This window comes from Lepidochelys kempii, chromosome 7 (genome assembly GCF_965140285.1).
Source record: "Lepidochelys kempii isolate rLepKem1 chromosome 7, rLepKem1.hap1, whole genome shotgun sequence".
Classification (NCBI taxonomy): domain Eukaryota; kingdom Metazoa; phylum Chordata; order Testudines; family Cheloniidae; genus Lepidochelys; species Lepidochelys kempii.
The window spans coordinates 77,176,222-77,195,655 of NC_136386.1; the positions used below are offsets into that span (position 1 = coordinate 77,176,222).

The 19,434-nt window shown below is 43.2% G+C and overlaps 1 protein-coding gene across 2 annotated transcripts in view; it reads right to left on the reverse strand.

Moving 5' to 3' along the window:
- The window catches only part of RHOBTB1 (Rho related BTB domain containing 1), an 89,639-nt gene extending 75,353 nt beyond the window's left edge, over window positions 1–14,286 (reverse strand). For both annotated transcript variants that reach the window (XM_073353410.2, XM_073353414.2), the window contains exons 1-2: window positions 14,151–14,286; window positions 6,673–6,762 (exon numbers count right to left, since the gene is read on the reverse strand). The gene's annotated coding sequence lies outside the window, so the exon portion shown is untranslated. The remainder of the gene's footprint in view (window positions 1–6,672; window positions 6,763–14,150) is intronic.
- Between the last annotated feature and the right edge of the window lie 5,148 nt (window positions 14,287–19,434).

Below are 19,434 nucleotides of genomic sequence, written 5' to 3' on the forward strand. Positions count from 1 at the left end.
ATCTTGGTATCACTTTGGGCTGGAATTGGGAGTTTTTATATTACTGGAGAGGAGGAGCTTCCCAGTGGGCAACACTGTCCTTCTTCTAGCCCTTGATTCAAGATATTGTACTTTAAAACAACAACATTATGACTGGAAAAGCTCTTTCAGATAATTTTTTAGAGATAAGAAAATGAGTGAATTTTAAGTCTTCTTCAGACCTGCATACATGAATGCCTCATACTAAGAGAGCCTAGCCTTACAGGTGGATGGATATGAAATACTGTCAATACAACATTTAAAAACTGAAATATTTCTTGAAAAGTGTTCCTAGTAAACTGTGTGTGCATGTATGCACACATGGATCTAGATAGTAATCTCTCCATACATTCCATATACATGTAGAAATCTCTACATGTACATCCTGCCCAGGACTTGCTAGTATTCAGGTGCTGTATACAGATCACTAGCACAAATCTCCCATATAACTCTTTATATGAAAGGGAGGGAGGTGGGAGTGAATGGCCTGTGAAAACTAATTTTGTGGGCTCTGTAACATTGTTTAAGAGTAAGATGTGGGGAAATATTAACTTAAAATCAAGGATGCCATCTTTTATGGCAAACATAATGTATTGTTATGCTGGAAAATGTTCATGGATGCCATCAAGTGGGTTGTTGATCTATAGGCTTGCTGAAAGCCGATGGGTAGTCTCGCTACCCTTCTTTTCAATCTAAATGGACAAAGCAATGAAGCCCATTAATGGGGAGAGATAGTAGGAGACAACTGAAGCTACTGCCCAAGGCAACTGACTGCAAGACAAAGCTTTAGCAGGACTAAACTGTGTGGTTTAAGGTGTTTCCCTGGGACTGGTTGCAAATGCAGGGACTAAGGGTATGTCTACACTTGTAGAGTTTTTGCGCTGTGATAGGGAACTGCTGAAAGTAAAGCGCTGGTTTGTGTACTCACTCAATTCCTCAGGCGTCAGAGAGTGTTTACACTACTAGCACTTCCATCGCCGACGAGAACAGCGCTGTAGGGCAGCTATCCCACAGCGCAGCTCTCCCGATAGCTCTTGTGGGAAGGGGGGGCAGGGTGAGCAGAAGACATTCTGGATCCCTGCTAAGTGCACCGTGCTGCCCTGCTTCATGTCCCAGCAGCCCCATTACTTCCTTGTTTCTTTCATGGTATTTTTAAAAAACAAAACAAAACAACCCTGCTGTCTGGCTGCTCTCTCTGCCACATCCACAAACAAAGGGAAAGGGAGCGTCAAACTTCCTGGGGTTTACAGGGGGAGGGGCAGACGTCCGTTTATCTTGCATCAGAGCAGCCAAGATGCTGGCCAGAGTGGTCACTTTTGGAACTGTGGGATATCCTTCAGAGGCCAAAAGGAATTTACACTGGTAGAACGTGTCTTCACTTTCACAAGAGTGCAAAAAGAACAGCAATAAGAGCTGTATGCCTCTCGTGAAGGTGGTTTTCTTTTTGTGGTGAAACTTCTGAATTTCACTGCAAAAAGTCGTTAACAATTATAGACGCTCCCGCGATTTTAGTGCAGAAAAAAAAAAGGGGGGGGGGCTTTTTGCGCTTTAAATGGTAAGTGTAAACATAGCCTAAGATTGCTTGGCAAGCTGTATGTGTGTGAGAGGAAAAAGACAGCAAGAGAAACCAATCATGAGCTCCTTGTGGCACAGGACTCACTGGAAAGGCAGACTTGGAAGTTGTGAATAAAAACAGTTGCACCTAAGAAATGCCTAACTTGTACCAATTTCTTCTCCTCATGGAAGCAAGGCTCCAAATAGTAGCTTACCACTCAGGCCAAAGGGACAACAGTATGAAAGAAAAACTGCTCAAGCCAATTGGTCAGGTCAGACAAGTTTTAGATGTCTAGATCTGATTTTAATTTAAGGCAGCTGGTTATAGTGTATTGTCAAGGCAGCTATTCTACAGCTACTGTATATACATCTAAATCAGGGTCTTAAAATACAGACTTAGTCCTCAGCTTATGAGGTAGGGATCTGACATACAGCCAACGTGGTGGAAGTGCTGTGTACCTGTAATAAAACTGGGAGCTGTGGAGATGGTTGGGGAGCTCATGCAAGTGACTTACCTTATTCTGAGCCATTCTTGCACCTGTGGCATGAGCTATAGAGGTTATTACATTCTTGGGGCTGCAGTAATACCCATGGAACTGCTGCAGGAAGAGAGGAGGAGACTAGGGTGGGTTTCTAAGTTCCGTGCACAGAGAATGTACCTTATGCGCACATGGTCTTCCTCCCCTTCTGATAACTATGGGTGGGTAATAATTACTGGAAAGGGTACGGTTTCTCTCCCACATTGATGCTGCCATTTTGTAGCCATCAGCCAAGTGCATTTCTCTTCCACTGTGCACATATATGTAGTCTCCCAGCTTACTGAGAGCTGGCTGGAGACCCCACTGCTCTGTAGTGCTGCCTTCATCATCATCTCAAAAGTGGGGGAAATGCAGATTAGGCAAGTGACTGAGTTTGAGAAGTACACTGCTACTTTGTGCATGTGGATGGCTGGGGTGTGGGGGCAGGGCTGGGAAAGGAAAGTTATCCATAATTGGGTAGCTCCATCCTTAGCTCCACATTATTTAAGGCATGAAGCGTTACTGCAGCAACTATAGTCTGCTATTTAATTGTGTACTTAGGGACCTTTAACCAAATCACAATAAGTGCTCTAGCACCATTTCTCCTTTACTAATCAGTCCTTGGAAGTCCCACTGACACATTACTGTGCATTATGCTAGTTATTTACTCCTAAAGTTACAGAATTTATAAAAATAAGCCCATTACAGTAGTCTCCAAGTTCAGTATAAAAAAAACCCCAAAAGTAAACCAAAAATAAGTTAGCTACATTGAAAATATTTTTAAAAAAATACTCTTAATAGCACCATCTGCCCCACACCCGCGGGCAAAAATGCCAGAGAACAGGTATGTTTTATAATGTGTTTTAAAAAAAATCTCAAGAATGTTACTAGGTGCTTTTCTTTACAAAAAAGATGTATTTGGACAAAAAATGCAAACAAACAGTTAATAGTAGTAATTGCCTGCAAAATTTTACTAAGCTATATTTGAGTCACAAGAGCAAACCAAACACTCTCCTTCCTCTCCACCCCCCGGCCCCCCACTGCTCTCTGACTTAAAATACTTGAAATGAATTTATTTTTCACATTCGGTTTCTAGCTGCAATTCATGTCTGTGGCTGAAACACTATTGTACTGTTATTGTAAGAGAAATTTTGATAGTCCTTTATAGTGTTGCTAGTGGAAACCACTATTGTAAACACACAAAGAAAGGGGGATTAAAGGAGTCAAATTCATCCCTGGTGTATTTCCAGTGGAGACAGTGTTGTTGCCCCACAGATAAATTTGGTCCAGTGTCACTTTCCAAAGAGGACTGAAAAGGATTTATTGAAATGTTTCCATGGATTCCTCTTTATTTAGGGCCAAATTCTGCATAAAAATGTGTGTGCATGTGACACAGCCAGGAAGACGGATCTCCGATCGAAGACCCAAGCCTGGGGTGTGTCACTATTGTGAGGAACTTGTGAAATCACAAGAACTGCAACAAGCGGCAGTATGAGAGGGCCACAGGACTGCAGCAAAGAATGTGAGCTATCTTCCTTTCAGACTGAAGAGAAATTGAAGGAAGCAATCAAGCATGCATGTGTGGCTGTAAGTCTTGAGTTGGACTTTTCAGGAGGTGCCATCCAGGTGAAAGCTATGAGCATCTGATTCTGGGCTCTTTTGGAGGTATGCCCGGCCTCTGGAATAAATGGTTAAGTCTGGGACCAAGAAGAAATGAGTCCTGTGTCATGCCAGCCCAGCAATGTAAACCAAGGCTTTCAGAGATCTCCATTAACTGTGTGCTCCTCTTATTGTGAGTACCAAACTTGAGACTGCTAGTGTCTCATTTTTACAAGTGTTGAGTACTAACAATTCCAGTTAAAAATCAATGAGAGCTCTGGATATACTGTATCTTGGGGGGAAGGGGGGGATATCAGTTGCTGGGTGTCTTGAGTTAGGCTTCCAGTTATTCAGATACTCAGAGTTAGTGGGACACTTAAAACTTGTAACCTTAGTCTCTCAGTGCCTCAGTTCCACATGTTTCAGAGTGGTAGCCATGTTAGTCTATATCAGCAAAAACAACGAAGAGTCCTTTGGGGTTAGTCTTGTTCCCCTACCTATCAGTGGTGTTGTGAAGGTAAAATTCAGTCTTGTTTGTGAGCTCAGATACTACAAGCATCATAGAAAAACCCATGAAGAAGTTAATTCTGTATTCAGTGCAGGGTTTGGATAGCCTGCAGTAAGGAAGGCCTGGGGCTATCCATCCAATGATGGGCATAAAGAAAAATACTGAACAACTTCACAAGCTGTCCTGTACACATAAGGAAGCAAAGGTCCCATATAACATAGAATGTGATCATGTAATTAAAGACTACATCATAATGCATGCCTGCAAAGTGCCAGAAATAAGGTTGCACAAAAAACCATTGTTCTGATATTTCCTGACTTGAATTTGTATTTCTAACGTTCTGTACAAAATGTAATATTTGAGATATGCTCTACAAACAGTAAAATCCAAAGATATGAATGAGCAAATGGACTATTTCTGCTCTCTGAGAGACAAGCAGTTCATGAGAATATACTGCTTAAATATTCTTCTGCATTTTGTGCAGCTAACCAAGGAGTCCTTTCAAGACAGAAAATGAGGATGGAGTGGATGAGGATGGAGCCATGAGTATGTATCCAGTAAGGTCCCTTGAGCCGCAGAAGAATTTTATTGGAAGGAAGAAATTACTACAAATTAAGTCTCCCTTGCAGCATTATAATAACTAACCTGGTATTATTAGTTGAACCATTTGCCTTAATTTACCTTGATAACTATTTCCATAACATTGAGAAGGCTCTTATGATATTTTAATAATAATTCATACTATCATGTTATACATATATAAAAATACATATTGTTTGCAGGAACTTCAAAACATACAGTAAGACTATTACACATTTATATTTTCTAACTATAAAAATGTCACCACGGATGTGCTGGGAGGGGCTCTCCGGGGCTTTAAGGTTAGATTTTAGCTACTGATTTGAGAGTTGAGCCAATGCATATTGATGACAATGAAAAGAATTCCATTTACTTTAGTAGGCTCTGAATCAGGCCCTGAATGCTGGATTTCCCGGCTTCTGGTAGAGTGCACCTTGAGGGTGGCCAGGCGTCTGGTTTTCAATCAGAATGTCTAGTTGAAAAGGGGACCTGACAGTGTTCAGTCAGATCTACTGGTCAGACACCCACAGTCCGATTACTGTTGGTGGGGAGGCACTGGGTCATCACTGGCCCCAGCTCCTACTCAGACGGGGCTCTCTACCTGCCTCCTACCTGCGTCGGGTGGTTGCAGCTCCTAGCCCTGGCAAAGCAGGCAAGTCCCTTCTGACCTGGAAGGGGGGGGTAGAGGAGTAGATGGGGAGGAGCCTTGGGGGAAGAGGTGGGGAAGGGGTGGGGCCTGAGAGGGGAAAGGCAGGGTAGGAGAGGTTCTGGCACTCCTGCTGGAGTGTCCAGTTTTTAAAATATTACCAGGTTGGCAACCCTATATTGCTTCATCATTTCTGCCAGAGACCATTTATTCCTAGGGCTCATAAAAATACTGAAAAGCAGTTTTTTTTTGCCTTGGGAACACATCAAGTGTTATGTGTGTCTGTGTAAAATGCCATGAAGGTAATAACCCGCAGACACATTCCTGTGCTGGATGCCCTGTGGAGGTTTTTCCACTTACAAAAAAAGTGATATAAATACATAACAAAGTTAATTTTCTTGGTTCTATTGCACAGAATTCTTTTACAGTCTTTTATGAATTCCAATATTTTCCCTCCTGATATGTTTTAGTAATGTATGTTCTATTCATATCTGTTGTGCTCAAATATACAATAGAATATGATTTAAATCTCTTTATTACTATATATTTGTTTATTCTTTCTGAACATATAACAAATTGAGAGGACTGAGGGACTGAAAATGATCTCGTTTTTTAAGTTTTGGGAACAGAAGAGGGTGGTTTTGGTTGACTAGCTCACAGACTGTATAAACACAGAGTGAACAATGTGCCAACTACTGGCTCAGTACGCAAATGATCCCTATTCAGGAATGTATCTTGTGCAGAAGAGCATTAATCTGCTCCTGTGTGTGGATTTAGATACCACGCTTGTCCTGACCCTGGGGCCCTCCCCATCACATGCCTCTGCAGATTTTTGCAAGGAAGCAAGTATTTCAGTGGACAACCCCACCCTGCACTACTTTCAAAAATGGGACTTAGGACCTTTTGAAAATTTTACCCTAGGTCAAAAGCCACTCAATTTGGGAAGCTGTTTATTGTGCTAACTTCACAATAATGCAGAACTCTTACCTATTTTTTTGTTCATTTAATGAAGAATTTAGAATGATACCAGTTTCTGATTTTTTGTTTTTTTAAACTGAAAAAACTGATTGATTCTGGGGTTGTTTTTTTTTTTTTCAGTTAAACTTTTCAGTATAAGCAGCTTTCCAACATAGGATCTATCTGTGTTTAAGACATCTGAACAAGGATTTGCTGGACCTAAATCTAATTGTAACAGACAGTGATAAATGAAATGAGAAGTTACTTTTTTCTAGTAACAAGTCTATACTCACCTCACCAGAAGAGAAAAAAGAGTGTTCATATCCATTGTTAAGAGCTTGGTCAAAAGACAACTTTTCCTGTGTTTCTTTACTGTAGTTCCCCTAGGAAAAAAACAAATGCCATAACTTTTACCATGATCACACTAAAATAATAATATTCATATACTATACCAATAACCTTTCTTATGGTTAATTTTATCTTAGAAAAATGTCTGGTCACTCCTCTAGGTGAATAAACAGTCTTTCAAACACATTCAGTATTACAGGTTGACCCAATGTTAATGTTAAAGCACTTTAACCACTCACTCCACCTGCTCTGAATAAACCAGGGGTAAACAGATGGGCTTTGGAATGTGACCTGAGGGTTTACACACTCAAGCTCTGTTGAAACAAATTTGTTTTCTTTGGGAACTAAGTAATGAAGTGAGCATCTAGACTCTGGAGTATATGTTTCTCTGGATTTGCCTCTGGAATCTTTATTGATATTAAAGCACTAAGAAGAGGCTAGACAATGTAAATTAGTGACATTACATTGCATTTCTAAATCAAATCAAAAGAAAGGTATATGTACTCCATCTTAGCATTTTCTATGGAATCCATCACTGTAGCATCAAAGTGCTACATAGGTAATTAGATCTTTATAGGCCAATCTGTAGTGGACTTCATGGAGTTTTCTGTGCTTTATCCACATCTTTGTAAGGTGCATATATATATTTAACTCAAAGAGGAGGTCTGGTATCATGCCCCAAAGGTAGCAAGGCACCATATTAGTCTCGTCTTCTCTGAAATTTGGCTCTGAGGAGGTAGGCTGCTGACTGTTCACAAGCTCTTAGAGCATCTGTGTTTCCTCCACCCTTAGCCCTAGTTGCAGTGAATTACAGAAATGTAACCGAGAGGCAATAAACATATGGATTACTGTCGCCAGAACCTCATCCAGGAAGAAGAATTGAAATCTGTTAGACTAAATATAGAAGACATTTTTCACTCCAGTGCTACCCAGTTATGAAGGTTCAATGGGTCAGCCAGAGGCTTCGTACCAGTTTGACAAATGGAGGTAAAGGGCAGACCTCTTTAATGGAAGGAGAGGACAGAGGCCTGCTTAATACTTCTAATCATTTCAACTATCTAATCTGCAACATTTCAATCTAGGTGAAGTTTGAGTCAGCTGTTTCTGATCCAAACGCTCATCTTCTGTAGGCAATGTCACATGCTTGTGATGGCACTGGTTGTGTCCATGGAAAGTTAGATATATAGCTGGATGTCCCTGGTGTATTATTGGCAGTGGAGCTAGTGGCATCCCACCACTCCTCCAAATAATCTCATGTATACCAACTGTGCAGCGTACTGCAACCTCTCCTTCTCATGCCTCCTTGACTTTAACTTTCAATCCTGCCATCTCTCCAAAGCTCTACTCAAAATTTGCTCTCACATGCTTCTGTGAGGTGCATATCTGGCCCCTCTTAAACCCTCCACTGATACCTATTGTCTACAGATCAAGTTCCTCCATGTCTTACTCCTGAGGGAATTCTGCGCCAAAAATTAAAAATTATGTGCACAATATTTAAAAATTCTACAAAATTCTGCAAATTTTGTCAATAAATAAATGTGGCTCCAGCATGGCAGTGGGGAGCACAGACCATTGGCTGCACTGAGGTAGGAGATCACCCTGAAGCCCCCACCTCCCCCAGTATAGGGATTCGGCAGTGAGGCTGCACCTGACCCTGACACAGTGCAAGGGCTGGGCCTGCCCCAGAAACACTCTGAGACCCTGCCCCTCTGCACCAGGTGTGGATGGACAGGCTCAGCCCAGCAGGATCCAAGTGTGGAGGGATCCAGGTGTGGGATGAGAGGTTTCAGTGTGGTGCAATCTGGGGGCGGGCGGTTCAGTGGGAAATCTGGATGCATAGAGGCTCATTGAGGGGTTCTGGGTGCAGGGGCAATGGGACTCTGTTGGGGATCCAGGAGAAGTTGGTTGGGGCTCAGTAGGCGGGTTTCGGTGTGGGGAGACGGGGCTCGGCAGGGAGTTCTGGGTGTGAGGGGCTCAGTGGGGGGGGTACGGGTGCTGAGGGGAGTAGAGCTTGATGGGGTGGGGGTTCAGGTGCAGCTGGTTGGGGATTAGTGGGGTGAGGGTCTGGGGGGGCTCATTGGAGGGGTCCAGATGTACAGGGGTAGGGCTTGTCAGGGTGAGGGTTTGATGGACCTGCTTAATGGAGGACCCCTGCTGCTGCTAAGGGGATGCTGCATGCTGGGCTCCCATTTCTCCTGTGAGTCCCCATCCCCTTTTTCTTTTCCATCCCACCCCCACATGCCTCTCCCCCTGCCCTATTCCACCTCCTCTTCCCCCCACCCCTCACCCACTCTTCTCTCGTTTCCCCACCCCACCTTAGCCAGCCCCACCACGGGCACTCACTGTTGCACAGAATAGAAAACAGGAAGGCTTCCAGCACACAGAAGGGGAACACGACTGGTACTAGGACCCAGGAGGCGGTGTTCAGCTACAGAGTCAGGGGAGCAGAGACACAGAGCCTCCATCAGTGGGGCAGCTCTCCACTTGCAGAACAAGAGGGGGCAGTGGCATGTAACCCCATGTGCCCCCCATGCTTTGCCTCTGTTTGGAGCAGGGCAAAAAAACTGCACCCATGGTTCCCCCCAGCTTCTCTTTGCTTCCCTGCCGTTTTCTGCAAGGAAACATAGGAAATCTGCAGGGGTGGGGGTGTTTTCTGTGGGTATGCAGTCCTGCAGAATCCCCCCTGGAGTAATATCTTAGCTCTCTTCTACTCTTCTGCACTCATCTCCTTTTGCTCCCTCTACCACCCAGGACACTCCTCTGACATGCTTTTTATATCCTTCCCCCACCGCTGCCTTCTTTCAGGTGGCTCCATTTGCCCAGAACCCCCATACTCTGGCAGCTACACTTCACCCTAGGTTTCTTTAAGTTCCTTCTCCAAACATGCTTCCCTTATTTAAAAACCAACCAAAGACAAACAACAAAAACAAGGCACAAAACACTTGTGCATGCATCAGTACCTCAGCAACTGAATTATCAGACAGTTGTCACACGTAGTCAACTGCCCTTTTGTAAATGCATCTTTAAGCTATGAATATTTTTTCCCCTTAATATAGATGTCAGACTTGCAGGTCTAATTTTCAGTCTCATAGAGCTTCCCTTTTAAGAAGGGATTGTTATTGATTCATCTCAATCCTGAATGCATATCACCTGTAGACTAACCCAGTGTGTCATCTGCTTTTATCTTATCCAAATACTGCTTATCACTGTTTCAACAATCTTTTCTCCAATTTGACCTCATTAGCACCCATAAACACATCCTTCATAGAAGCATTATCAAGGTTCTACGGACCCAAATAGAACTGCAAAGTCCACCCTCTTAAAACAATTAGCTAATTCATAATTTCTTTTTCAGGAAATCAATAATTATTTACACTGTTGCCCTCTGATTTTTCTCATTCACAACTCTACGCATAAATACTCTTGTCTTAATATTATACCTCATGCTGCTTCCAAGATCCACAGATATTCCCTTCCTGTATGGAAACAGTGGCTCTGCCCCTCTGTGGTAGCAATACCTGTGGACCCCGTGGAGGGTTCTCTGCAGTCTGGGAATCAGCATGAGGAAAGGAGGTAGGCTGGACAATGGAGTGGGTAGGCAGGCATGGAATTTACACTCCCCTTCCCCCTTGCTCTGTAGAGCTCAGGATGGGAAATAATTCAGCTAGGGATGTGTTAAGTGGCCCACTTGTCCCTAGGGAATCTTCTTTTAATTGGGGAATCTCGTGCCAGCTAGGTTGAGGCAGCCACTGCCAAGGCAAATAGGACCAGAACTGATGCAGAGGATCTCTGTACAGAATGCCTGGCCTCTGTAAGATTCCTCAGTCAATGTGTAATCTAGGAGACCTGCTGGGTTTGTGGGCAGGCCCCCAGCCTCTTATGCAGTGGGCAATCTATTCCCTTGATGGAAGAATAGTAAACTTCACAAGGAAAGCCTCAATGTGATTTTTCTCCTCTAATTTTCCTCCCCCTGCCGGATGCGGTGACAGGGTCTATTTTTCCTCCACAAAATACCATTTACATTTCCCATGTTCTTCCTCTTAGCAAACTAAAAATTCTGCAGAATTTTACTCTATGACTCCATAGGATCTGCTTTTTACTCCAAATTTAAAAAGAAACAAAAAACAAACACACAATGTGGATAGGTGACAAGTTAAAGTTTTCTGGAACATTACACATGCGCTCTGTGCCATCTCTCATACCTCTTCAATAAGCTTTAGTCAATTTTCATCTATAGCAACCCTTACTTATAAACAATTATCAATTTTGCTTAATACTTTTATTTTTATCAAATTTTGCCTTTAAAGTTAATTTAACCTAAAATTCCTCCAATGGTGGAAGTGTGGAACCTTATTAAAAAGTGATCACTATCTCCCAAGCTATGCTTAATAAAGACCTCACTTATTAAATTCTTCATACTGGACAATAGCTTGTCTTCCTCTAATTGTGTATACTGAATGAAAAAGTGATCCTTCACTAAAGTCAATGAAGCCCCTTCCTCTGGCACTTCCTTTAAAAAAATACAAAATTTATGCTTTAATATTCCAGACCTGTGGTAAATTAAAATCTGTGATTATCACTGTAGTGCTTAATCTAATGGTTACCTACTGCATCTCTCCCCTAAAATTTCAAAGAATAGTTCGTTATCCTGATCCAGAAGGGGATAACTACTTCCTGCAAAAAATACTTGGCTCCTTGCCACTCAGCATTTCAATTTTAACAATTTGTCCCCATAACTGAAGATCCCTTTTCAAATAAAATGTAAAAAGAATCCCCAAATCCACATATTTGATTACATGTAATGTAGAGGTTCCTAATACCCACTAACAAGGTCCTACAACAATCCTTTGCAACTCCCCTGCAACCAGTTACTTGGAAACAGGAAGGTGTTGGGATTTCTACCAATTGCTTTTCCTGCACAGTGACTCAGTCTTTCATATCCACATCTGGCTATTTAGCATTTTATAAATTTGAAGCTCCACCCCCCCTCAGCTCCTGTAAGAAGGTGCTTTGCCTCTTTATTCTGCTACCTACTGACAGCTGCAAAAGGAGAGAATATACACTACATTTCTCCTTCCTCATAGCTTCCTAAGAATAGGAGAGGGAGAAGAGAAGGTCTCGGTCTCTCTCTCTCTCAAGAGCAGAGTAGTAGAGAGAGAGAGATCCTCCTTAGTCAATAACTCTGCAGCTCATAACTTTCCTAAGAATCAGCAGCATTAAACAGATATGATTCACAATAGTTTCTTTGCCAACAGGATTCAGAACAGCAATGGTCAAACTGACCAAAGTCTTGTAGATTTCACGCTGCAGTTTCCTGAAAAGCTGTGAGCTGCAACTGCTGATTTGGAGCAGTCTGTTTGCAAACTCAGGAAGACAGCAGTGCGCCAGTTTGAATTTGAGAGATTATTGTCACAACTGTAAGTGGTAGAGGGTGGGGGTGTGTGTGTGTATGTATAAAATGAAAACTCAGATTCTGTAGCAGTTGATGGTACAGATCCTTTCACTCACCAGGACAAGGCTTCTCCTCATCCAGAGCAAATGAACTTTCTACTCTATACTCATAGGCGTAACCCTGGATCTCCACTAACTCATCCATGCATTCTATTTGGGGGCAACACAAAGATCTCTTGTGCACTTGCTCTGTCAACTACTCACCTTTCCCCCAGATTCTCTGAGTGGTATTATTGAAAGTTTTGAGCCAGCCCTCCACACCCATGGGATCTTTCATTCATATAGTGCAGTGATCCACCAACAGTTTTAGGCTTTGAACATTTTTTTTTCTAAACATCAGAAACAGACCTTTGTTTATGCAATGAATGCTATTCCAGTAGTGTGTAAACTCGCATTATCTTTGTGCATGCTAAGTTAAAACAATTTACTGAGTTTCACACAAAGTGCATTTTGTAAGTGTCTGAGGACCAACAGGAGTGCTTAGTTTCCATTATGAGGTCTCTTGACTAATATGGTGAAACAAAATAGGAAGAGGTTTAAGTTTTGATAATAGAGTTTGCAAGACATTTGTACGAGCTAAAAAAAATAGAATATGGAAGTGCCCCCCACAAACCATTCCCTTTTTCTAATCAAGTCATATGTCAGGGTAATTAATAATTTTTAATATATACAATTTAAACAATGTTTAACTGGAATAACTAAAACTACTTAAGACAAATTCAAATGTGCAGTTTTATAGTAGAATAATTATTAGTGTAATTTTATAGTGGAATTACAGTTCTGCCACATTGTTTGATTTGTTGGCTTTACCGCTGAAAGGAACCTTGACAATTAAGTCACAACCTCATAGTAAAAGGCATACTTTGTTCTTTGAGCAAGATGTATATTTACACTAAATTCCTAGAATGTTTATTGGTTTTCTCAGCTGACTTACCAAAGTTTGCCAACTTCTCAATAATGTGAATACAGTTTTGTCCAGAACCAGAAGTTAAACTGTGACATAGTCTCCCCAGTGCAAAGGGATTCTTTTTCACTAAACACCATGTTTCACTACAAATTCAATATACATTACTTCAGTAGAGTTAATTTAGCTTAAGCCAGTTTTAGAATAGTAAACTGGAAAACAAACTGTAAAAGGTTAATTCAAAAAATTTAAGTTACCATTTTTTCATATTTCACACTGGTGTCTGCTTATGCCTGCTATTGATACTTTCAAAACGTGTTTTTTAGAGTCATGCTTTAACTTTTCCTGTTTAAAAAACAACAACAGCCTGTTCTGAAGCCACTGACTTCTAGAGACGGCAGAAAGCATTAAGGAAGAGTAGAAAACAGTGGGAAAGTGGAACTAAATAAATACATTTCTTTTTCGGAGACAGGTCACCTACTGTATACTAGATACATACTAAATAAATGGAAAATATTCCTGAAGTCTGTTTTATATTTTCTCTTTGCCCATTTAAGACAAGAAGTTATTTCCTAGATTCCTAGCTATTACCTACCACAGCTGGTTACATCCATTCTTACTAGTGGTCTTCAATACATTTTTGAACCGTTTTTAAGATACACTACCTATTGCAGATGAATATAGGGTACAATGGAGCAAATCAGATTTTTTGTGACAAAAATAAAGAAGGGCTCAAGGGACTTTGTGCAAGTACGAAAACACCCAGCCAGCCTGGGCTCCCAGAGATCAGTATCTTTCTGAGCTGTGCGGAGGGAAAGCTCAAGAGGTCACTTATCCCAGGGTTCCCGTTGCCCAGGGACGGGGATCAGCGGAAAGTCTCTCCATAGGTGCATATCACATCCCCCTGAACTCCAGAAATACACGGGAATCTGCTACCCAGCGCCGGGCTCGCTCGCTCGCTCGCTCCCTGCCGCCCTTCGCCTGCTTGGCTTAGCTCCGCACCCGAGCCCCAGTCCCAAGCAGGCAGCTGAAGCCCGGCCAGGCAGGCTGCCGCAGCCCACGTCTCACCTTGCTAGGAGGCGTCAGGATGCAGCCCGCAGGCGGGGAGGGCAGCGGCCAGTCACGGGGCGGCGGGAGCTTGTCAGCCGCTTTTGTAAGCTGCGGGCGCAGCAGCACCTCCCAGTGCCGGAGAGTTCGCCGCCGCCGCGCGCCCGGTGCGGCCCAGCCAGCCCCGGGGGCGGGCTGCGAGGAGCCGTCACGTGCCCCGGCGGCCACCTGGTCCCGGGGCTGCGCTTGGCAGAACAGCAGCAGCTGCTGAGCTTGCTCCTGAGCTGAGGACGGTTCTTGAGTTCTCCCTGTCCCCCTACTCCGGCATTCAGTCCCCCATCGCTCTGCAGGGCTGGGGGGGCCTCTGGTCAGACCTCCCCCATTAGCCACGCCGCCCTGCTGAGAGGAAGGAAAAGGCTGGGGCCCGGGGCAACTCCTTCCCCTGGGGGCATGAGAGAGGGGCCAGTGTCTAGACAAAACCGCCTCATTGTCTATCTGCACCAGAAGCGACTTGCAGTAGCACTGACAAGGTTAATTGTCATCGCTAATTAATACTTGGCTGGAGAGTGTCTTGGAGGTGCCAGGTACCAAAGAGCGTCACACCCCGTCTGGCGGCTGGTTGTCATGAATTTAACATGGATCTTAATTTTAAAGGCCAGAAAAATCATGTGCTGCTTCTTTAAATAGGCTGCTTGTAACTAATTCAAGAACAGTCACTAGGGTAATTGTTTCAGGGGATTTGCTCAGCCTCAGCTAATCCATTTATTCCTGATGGAAAAGCCAAAGGAAACTTCTCCCCACTTTCTTCCCCAAAGTATCTCCTCCCCTCCCATGTTCAGTAATTTCCAGTGCAGGCAGCAGCTCCAAGGGTTTAAAAATCAGGATTCAGACTGCTCCCAAAGCGATGAGTGAGTTGGAATGAAGAGATTTAGAAGAATAATTCTTCTACTTTTTTTGTTTTTGTTTGTGATCCTTTGAGATTCACATTACCAAACTTTTCATTGCAACTATTTGGGCTAACAAATTTATTTGAGCACAAGCTTTCGTGAGCTACAGCGCACTTCATCGGATGCATGTAGTGGAAAATACAATGGGGAGATTAATATACATAGAGAACATGAAACAATGGGTGTTACCATACACACTGTAAGAAGAGTGATCAGGTAAGGTGAGCTATTACCAGCAAAAAAGGGGGGCGGGGGGGAACCTTTTGTAATGATAGGGAAGGTGGGCCATTTCCAGCAGTTGACAAGAACATCTGAGGAACAGTGTGTGGGGGGGAGGGGGGAATAAACATGGGGTAATGCTTTTACTTTGCGTAATGACACATCCACTCCCAGTGTTTATTCAAGGCTAAGTTAATTGTATCCAGTTTGCAAATTAATTCCAATTCAGCAGTCTCTCGTTGGAGTCTGTTTCTGAAGTATTTTTGTTGAAGAATTGCCACTTCTAGGTCTGTAATCAAACGACCAAAGAGCTTGAAGTGTTCTCCGACTGGTTTTTGAATGTTATAATTCTTGATGTCTGATTTGTGTCCATTTATTCCTTTACGTAGAGACTGTCCAGTCTGGCCAATGTACATGACAGAGGGGCATTGCTGGCACATGGTGGCATACATCACATTGGTAGATGTGCAGGTGAACGAGTCTCTGATAGTGTGGCTGATGTGATTAGGCCCTATGATGTCCCCTGAATAGATATGTGGACATAGTTGGCAACGGGCTTTGTTGCAAGGATAGGTTCCTGGGTTTGTGTTTTTGTTGTGTGGTTGCTGGTGAGTATTTGCTTCAGGTCTGTAAGCAAGGACTGGCCTGTCTCCCAAGATCTGTGAGAGTGATGGGTCGTCCTTCAGGATAGGTTGTCGATCCTTGATGATGCGTTGGAGAGGTTTTAGTTGGGGGCTGAAGGTGATGGCTAGTGGCGTTCTGTTGTTTTCTTTATTGGGCCTGTCCTGTAGTAGGTAACTTCTGGGTACTCTTCTGGCTCTGTCAATCTGTTTCTTCACTTCAGCAGGTGGGTATTGTAGTTGTAAGAATGCTTGATAGAGATCTTGTAAGTGTTTGTCTCTGTCTACTACTCTGAAACCTATTTGGGCTAGAAACTTAATTTTTTAAAAATGAAAGCTGAGCTCACAGTCACATAATTCCCGGAACTGGGGTTTTAAGAAGAGCAAACTTGAAGAAGCTCGTAAGAAAAGTGAAATCTGCAAATTTCTGCCAGATAGTGCGCTAGGGCAATGAAAGTTCCTCTCCTCCTCTTTAAGGTTCCCTCCAAAGGACACTTGCACCTGACAGAGCCCAATGCGCCACACAGAGGTCCTTACTACGGGATCTGATTGCAGGTTCAGGGCCTATATTTTTCTGTGTTTAATAATATTATCTGCTAAATACATTACATCATGCTCTTCATCTCAGTCTGTAGCTTTAAGGAGATTTTGCATGACTTCCCCTTTCTGAAGGCCTGAAGAACAGCTCTGGAGCTTGAAGGCTTCCACCTTCCTCCAACGGAAGTTGGTCCAAGAAAAGATATTACTTCACCTACCTTGTCTGTCCTTTTCACTAATGAATCACAATACTAAAGCCATTTACACTTTTCTTGATGATATCTTACAGCTGCTTATCTATAATATGTTAAACCCTCTCTTAAAGAGGCCATCTGTGTGCAGGTATAAGCACTCTGGCAACTACACAAATTAAGAGCATGGAAAGTGTGGGCTGTACAGCATGTTATCTGCTGAAATGAAGGGGTGTGATGAGTGGAATGGTGACCTTGACTGCTCTGTGGGAGACCTGGCTTTGATTTCTGGTCTGTTTCTTGTTTGTCAGCTCTGCAGGAGCTTTGAGGACTGTGGAGCTAGTACACTAACCCCCTCATGGAGGGTGGTTGTGCTTCACCTCACTCAACGGTGACAGTTCAAGCTGAATGAGGACTGGCGCTTCCAGGCTCAGTCAGGAATCTTCCCCATTGCTTCTAGGCAGGAAAGATGATGTTGTGATGTAGGGCCAGAGAATGGAAGCCATAGCAATCTGTAACAGGGATGATTTAAAGTTAATGCAGACTTGACCTAATGCTGATTTCCAGCTTGCACCCCAAAAAGGGAGAACTTTTCCTTTACAGCATTGCTAACCACAAATGTTTAAAAATCATGAGTCAGGACCCTCCAAATTCATGAGATTAAAATAATGATACATTTGGGGTTCTTTGGATATGCTCTGTATTTTTTGAATGTTTAGCATTGGACATAATCATAGGACTTCAGGAACAGGTCTTCAAGAAAAACCTCCAAACAGCATGAGACTCTCAGTAAAATCAGGGTAGCAACATAGTTACATGTTGAGACTTTGGATAAATCCTGAAAAAACAATGACCTTTATCTGATCTGCTATTCCCAGAAAAAGACAGGCCTTTTTTGTTGGATGGTTGGTTATACCCTGTGAATGGGAGATTTGTCGTGTTTGGGTGTAGGTTACTTAGGGGTCAGTCCTGAGACCGGTTTTGTTCCACATCTTTATCAATGATCTGAATGATGGGATTAATTGCACCCTCAGGAAGTTCCCAGATGACACTAAGATGGGGGCAGAGATAGATATGCTGGAGGGAAGGGATAGGGTCCAGAGTGACCTAGACAAATTGGAGGATCGGGCCAAAAGAAATCTGATGAGGTTCAACAAGGAGAAGTGGAGAGTCCTGCACTTAGGCAGGAAGAATCCCATGCACTGCTACAGACTGGGGACCGACTGGCTAAGCAGCAGTTCTGCAGAAGAGGACCTAGGGGTTACAGTGGATGAGAGAAGCTGGATATGAGTCAGCAATGTGCCCTCGTTGGCAAGAAGGCCAACGGCATATTGAGCTGTATTAGTAGGAGCATTGCCAGCAGATCGAGGGAAGTGATTATTCCCTTCTATTCGGCACCGGTGAGGCCAAACCTGGAGTATTGTGTCCAGTTTTGGTTCCCCCACTACAGGAGGGATGTGAACAAATTGGAGAGAGTCCAGTGGAGGGTAATGAAAATGATTGGGGGCTGGGGCATATGATTGATGAGGAGAGGCTGAAGGAACTGGGGTTATTTAGTCTGCAGAAGAGAAGAGTGAGAGGGGATTTGATAGCAGCCTTCAACTACCTCAAGGAGGGTTCCAAAGAGGATGGGGCTAGTCTGTTCTCAGTGGTGGCAGATGACAGAACAAGAAGCAATGGTCTCAAGTTGCAGTGGGGAAGGTATAGGTTGGATATTAGAAAACACTATTTCACTAGGAGGGTGGTAAAGCACTGGAATGGGTTACCTAGGGAGGTGGTGGAATCGCTATACATAGAGAAAAGGAGTACTTCCGGGACTCCTGGAAATGTGCTAGAAATGGCCCACCTTGATTATCACTTCAAAAGGTTTTCTCTCCCCCCACCCCACTCTCCTGCTGGTAATAGCTCATCTTAAGTGATCGCTCTCCTCACAATGTATATTTTTTCATGGTCTGTGTGTATATAAAATCTCCTCACTGTACTTTCCACTTTATGCATCCGATGAAGTGAGCTGTAGCTCACGAAAGCTTATGCTCAAATAAATTGGTTAGTCCCTAAGGTGCCACAAGTACTCCTTTTCTTTTTGCGAATACAGACTAACACAGCTGCTACTCTGAAATCCATCCATAGAGGTTTTTAAGGCCCGGCTTGACAAAGCCTTAGCTGGGATGATTTAGTTGGTGTTGGTCCTGCTTTGAGCAGGGGATTGGACTAGATGACCTCCAAAGGTCTCTTCCAACCCTAATATTCTATGATTCTGCCTTTGAGGTGGGGAGCTCCCACTGTGACCCATACACTTCCAGCATTGTGCCATTCCAATTAACACAAATAAACAGTGTCCAAATTCCCCTACCTTGTGCTGTAAATGTGTTGCTAATTATCATTAGTGAGGCAATTCTAGACAGACAGCTGAGTTCACAGGGTTATCTTTCGTGTCTGTTTAGAAGGTATACTAAAACCTTTCATTGGTCTAATGTTTTCAGGTTTGCTAAGTTAAACCTGTGTGAGATAAAAATCAACCCACTAAGCAGGTCATGTGCTGTACTTTAAACCAGCAGCTTTATGAACATTTAATGACTTATTTTTCATTTAATTCCTTTAGCACTTTAAAATGAATTTAGTGCATGTGAAAGGTGCTTGACTGACACCTAGAAATTGAACTCCTGTCTTTACACACATAAGATACAATTCAAGCAGTAGCAGTGCAAACTTCTCCTTGCTACCCCATCAGTATACCTCCTCCCTGGAAGAAGCATGGCCAGCTAGAAGGCCATTCAGTCTCCATGCCCAT